We start from the raw sequence: 6,000 nt of genomic DNA on the forward strand, positions 1-6,000 counted from the left end.
CAATGCAACAGAGTTGGTAGACTTCTTCCCTGACTACTTATTGTTTAGAAAAAATACTCTCCTGTTGGCTTTTCCAGCACTAGTAAGAAATATTACCCTTATAACTGCTGCCCTCCTCCTTACCAAATTCATTCATTCAGTAGTATTTATTGAGCACTTACTATGTGCAGAGCACTGTACTAAGCGCTTGGAATGTTGAAAGGTCTAGTGGCCTAGTGGATAAAGCGCAGACCTCAGAGTCAGAGGACCTAGGTTCTAATTCACTTGCCTGCTTTGGGACCTTGAGCAAGTCACTTAACTTACCTGCACTTCAGTTTCCTCAACTGTAAGATGGGGATTCAGTACCTGTTCTGACTGTGAGCTCCATATGCGACAGGGACTCTGTCCCTACCTGATTAACTATTACCTAATGCAGCACTTAAAACAGTGCTTGACACACAGTAATCACTTAAAAAATATGATTTTAAAAAGCCCACCATTATTCTGGGTCATCTCACTTGAGTAAATCCAGGCTGCTCAAACTAGCCTATCAAAGTTGTCATCATGTTTTTGCTGGTCGTAGACCAGTCACCTCATCTGTAACAAAGCTTTTAAAACCAGATTTTAAAAAAGGGAATTCCTTTAGTCATTACAAGTTCCACACCCCAAGATTTGGCAGAAAAGTATACATTAAGACTCTCTCTCCCCACCTAGCTCCACAAGTCACATTGTGCCAAATCAAAGCTCATATGGCACCTATTTCATAGGAAAGGGATCACCTGTCTTCCATACAAACAAGATAAGGTAAATCAAAGGGAATCAGTCAGCTGAATGTCCAAAGCCAGCTAGAGTCAATACTTTCATTGTACGGTGTCACATGGCCTCACTCAAGTCAACTTATTCTCTTTCTCCAGAATAAAGTTCTTTGTGGTTTCCCCCTCTCTTTCCTCCACCCTTCAAAGTGGGGACAATCATTTGCATTCTAGGGTAGAAAACCCATTTTCCTACTTACACTGTTAGCCCCATGTGGGAAAGGGACTCTGTCCTACTTGATCACCATGTATCTACCTCTAAACTGTAAGCTCATTATGGGCAGGGAACACATCTGCTAATTCTCTTGTATTGTGTTCTCCCAAGTGCTTAGAACAGTGCTCTGCACACAGTAAGTGCCCAATAAATACAATTGATTGATTTACCCCAATGCTTAGAACAGTGCTTGACACACAGTAAATGTTTAATAAATATAATAATGAACAGAATTCCCTCAAAACACCAAGGAGTGGCAGAATCTTGGCTTTAAGACTTGGGCCCTCTTCTCAAATCTACCACAGAAGGGACCAGGAAGGCAGGAAGAACTTGGGAGAAGTGTTATTGCTTAAGAAAGGCTCTGCAGAATAGAGAAAGAGATGATTCCACGGACCAATAGGACACAAGCATGCCCCGAGTTTATCAACCTCTCCAAAATATGGGAACAGACCCTCTTTCAGAGGTCAACCCCCACTAGGGTTTTGGCTGGGGGAGAGAGGTGGGGCTGAAAACTAGTAAAGGAAATGAAGAGTGTGGGCAGAGTGGTAGCAGTTGCTGCTAATCTCAAAATGAAAATGAAACAGCATGGTCTAGTGGTTACAGCATAGGCCTGTGAGTCAGAAGGACTTGGGTTCTAATCCCAGCTCTGCCACATGTCTTCTGTGTGACCTCAGGCAAGTCACTTCATTCCTCTGTGCCTCAGCTACCTCATTGGTAAAATGGGGATTAAGACTGTGAGCACCATTTGGGACAAGGACTGTGTCCAACCTCATTACCTTGTATCTAGCCCAGCACTTAGAACAGTGGCTGGCACATCGTAAGCAGCTAACCAATACTACAGAAAATTTAAGGAAAAAAAATTGTTCAGCATGAATAGAGCAAGATGGATTGGGAGAGGATTTGAGATGTGTGTGAGGTTTGGGGAGAGATGAGGAAGAGCAGGATAGTTGCTGACAGCAGGGTGAAGAGAGTTGGAATTTGGGGGGTAGGAGGGAATTGACAATATCGGTTTTCTTTACTAGAGTGCCCAGTCATCACAACCAAGTTGTTTCTGGAATGGATCCTAATTTATGACAACATGCAAGCCGATGGGAAAACATATCTCACAATGAGTCTATCATGATGCAGCCACATTTCGATAAACAGAACCCAGTGGTTTCATAGGGTGGAGGGCTGAATTGCTATTTAAGTTGGCAGCTGCTTTTTCCTCCTGATCATTCTCTTTTGGGCATCTCTTTACCTTCCTGTAGACTCCTCTGCCTCTTCTACTCCAGTTTCTGTGACCATTTGGTCTATGCATAGAAAGGGTTCAGTGACAAAGAACAGAAGCTACTAAGGACAGGAATCACTTCTTACACTTGCAGAAGGAACAAAGGACTGTGCAATAGGAGATTTGGGTTTTAGACCCAGCTTGGTCACTTATCAGTTGTGTGACCTTGGACAAGTCATCTAACCTGACTGGGCCTCAATATTCTCATCTGTAAAATGGGGATAAAAAGATGAATACGCTCACCCCAAGACTGTGAGACACATGTAGAGACTGTTCTGATCTGATTAGCTTGCATTCACCTAGTTCTTGACTCAGTAACTGGCACATAATAAGCACTTGATATAATAATTATATTCTTTCCTGTCCCTTGGAACAATTCAGTGTTCACTAATGTTTCTGAATATGCTTTGGACTCAGCTCGTTATAGGAGGGGAATGTGTTTGACTATTTTTATATTGTACTCATCCAAACCCTTAGTAAAGTGTCTGTACACAGTAAACAAACAGTTGAATGAATGACATGAATATTTCTCCTATTCAAAGTTAAAGCAGCATGGCCTAGTGGAAAGCACTCGGGCCTAGAACTCACAGGACCTGGTATTAACCTCGGCTCCACTGCCACTTGTCAATTGTTTGGGCTTGGGCAACCCTTTTAACATCTCTGTACCTCAGTTAGCTCACCTGTAAAATGAGGATTCAATACCTGCTCTCCCTCCTATTCAAACTATGAGCCCCACATGGGACGATGACTATGACTTGATTATCTTGTGTCTATCCCCATCGTCCAGTACAGCACTTAGTACCTAGTAAGTGTCTAAATGCTGCAATTATTATTTTTCTTGACCGCTCATCTTCAAATCCTTGCCCCAGTGTTATCCCTCTCATCAACTACAGCTAACTTTTGTTCCTTACCCTTATGCTTTCTTAGGGTCAGAGATGTTTAATTTTCTCCCATCGTTCCTCTAACCTCTCTACTTATATGGGTTCTCGATGCCATTTCCAAGCTCCTGTCACCTACACTGATCCAAAAAACGAAACCAAGCCCATCTATAGTGGCTATTCTGCAATAATCCACTTTGATCTGCCCCTTTCAGCATTTGTACTACAGTTTTAATTTGGCATCTCTTAGCAAAAAGAATATTACTCTAAGGGAAAGATAGCAGTGCTGTTATTCATCCTACATTTCAACAAGGCAGGAACCTAATTTGGTGTGACCTGATTCATCAAAAAACTATTGCTAATTCAGGATAATAATGAAAATTGCTTGCATTTCTAGACTTATTCAGGTTCTGAAGCTTGCTGGATTTCTATACAATCAAATTTGTGTCTAGAATACGGATGAGTGGTAGTTGAGAGGCTTTGGTTATTTTTATCTGGCAAAAGAATGACTGAAGCCAGAAACATAAAAAAAGTCAGTTTCCATCTTGGATCTAGAACTTAAGTTGCCTGATTCTCAACCAATGTCTTATCAAAACAATATTCTGGAATTCCATACACAAAGATGAGAAGTATAGGGGTGAGGGAGAGAAGAGGAAAGGAGAAGAAAATAAGTTACAAATTATTAATTACTTGTTGATATTTCATAAAAAGGAGCAGCCAGAGTCCATATAAGCCTATATTCAATCTCAAATTAATCTAGCATCCACTTTCCTTGCATTGCAAGTGTGTCTCCTTTAAAGACTTCTTACCTGGCACAGATCCACTAGCCTCAGATTACCTAAAACTATTCAACTTTGGCCAAACAATTCTGTGAGACTCTAACACCCTGTCACCTATAATAATTTGAGAATGATCTATCTTGTCCCCCCACCAAAGTAACAGTTTCCTAACAAAAGCAAACTCCCACATTTAGTGAAAGTAAAGCTAGTACTTCCCTTTTGGATTTCCAGCTGTTCTTTCTTCTCCAAGAACTAGAACAGCCTCCTTGCGGGGTTCAAGATGAAGAAAAACAGAAAGAAAAAAGCTACTCTCCTTTCAGTCCCTCTCTTTTCAATGGCTTAAATCAAAAGGCAAAAGAATTAAAAGAGTACAAAATGCTGCCCAACTTTTCATTAGTCAGGAGAAAAAATAAGTACATTTGACTAACAAAGTTCCTTTAAAACCACTCGTTATTTCCAGCTACCTCTGCTGGTTAAGCTAAATAGCTTAGTTCTCTTAGGGAGGGGCTGGACTGAATTGTCTCTTTTTAACCTAGCAGGTGTCTCTATTTCCTTATCTTAAAAGACAGCACAGGGGTCTCCTATTAACTAATGATTGCACTTTTAATTGAAGATTAAAAGTGCTAAGGCTATCATTTGCTGGAAGTGAATGATTCATTTCATCTTATTTTACTTTCTGTTTCAAAAATGCAGACTGTGCATCAGACAAAATGTCACTGAAAACAATTTTTGTTTAAATCTGAGAACAATGCATTTCACCTCAGCTAAGACAAATCTTTTACCTTTTGTATTTAAAACTCATAAAATCAGTAGTTGTGCACTAAGCTATGGTAAACACAAATGACACCACTTTTAAAACTGCCAAGTCACTCAGCAGAAACAGAGGTCAAGGCAAATACATAGCAAACCCAGTAAGAAATCCTCGTATTTTATGGGCTAAATGATGAGTCACGATCTACCCATAACAATCATCACAGAAGTTGCTATAAGGTAAAAGTGAACACCTTGCAGTTTATGTAAGTAGTTCTAAGTAAATCAAATGGATGTGATGATGGTGTACTAGTGGCAGGTCAGAGGTCATTGATTAGTTCATTAGAAGTAGCTAATTGATTGGTGTCAGGCAGCTGTAACTTTTTTTTAAACTATCAGTGCTAACTACTCATCTTCACACTTCTAGGTCTCCACTCAAAACTCTCCACTGAACCCACTGGTAGGGTTGAGGGGAGGAGAATGAGTGTGTGTGGTTAGAATTCCAATTAGCATGAAATTCAGAAATTAACAGTTTGAATTTTCCTTCCCCTGGTTTATGGATTTTAGCCACTAATACTTTGTGAGTGGTTAAAATCCAGGGGTATAAAAGTGTAATGCAGAGAAAGTAGTCATTTGAATACAGTAGTGACAGAGGAGCATATCAGAATCTGTAGTTTTAAGAAAATGTTTCCAGTTGCCCAGTAGTCTCTAGTTACTGTGCTGTGTATTTTAATTTCTTCTGACATACGCCCTCTAGCTTGACACATGTCTTTAAGACATCATGGAATCATACTTAGAAACGAGAACTTAATGTCCCAATCTCTGCCTTCCTGCTGATGGGAGTGAAATGGCTATAAGGTTTGGCAGTAAGTCTCTTCACCAGCTCTTCCCACCTTCCATATCTGATGTCTTTGCACATTACTTCCTAGTGAGGACTCTTTATTCCTTCCCTATTCACCTTCTAATTGTACATCCTCCCCAAATATACACTCTTCCTCTGGCTTGGAGCTATCTTTTCCTTCAAATCCACCAGACAGTGACTTTCCCCATTTTCAAATCCCACCTAAATAAAATCCCACCTCCTTGAAAAACACCCTCATTATATCAATCATTCCTCTTTTCAACCCTTCTATTTGTAGGTACATTTTAATTTAGATTCTCATTTGTTTATTCAATGATTTATTCGGCTATTTTATCCAGTTATTCTTGAACTACTTCTTGAACTAGTTATTCTTGAACTAGTAGTACTACTAGTAGCAATAGCAAGCACAGTACTTTTAATCTGACAGAAACACTAGCTTTAAAGTACTCAGTAAAC

The sequence above is a fragment of the Ornithorhynchus anatinus genome, chromosome 1 (assembly GCF_004115215.2).
Source record: "Ornithorhynchus anatinus isolate Pmale09 chromosome 1, mOrnAna1.pri.v4, whole genome shotgun sequence".
Classification (NCBI taxonomy): domain Eukaryota; kingdom Metazoa; phylum Chordata; class Mammalia; order Monotremata; family Ornithorhynchidae; genus Ornithorhynchus; species Ornithorhynchus anatinus.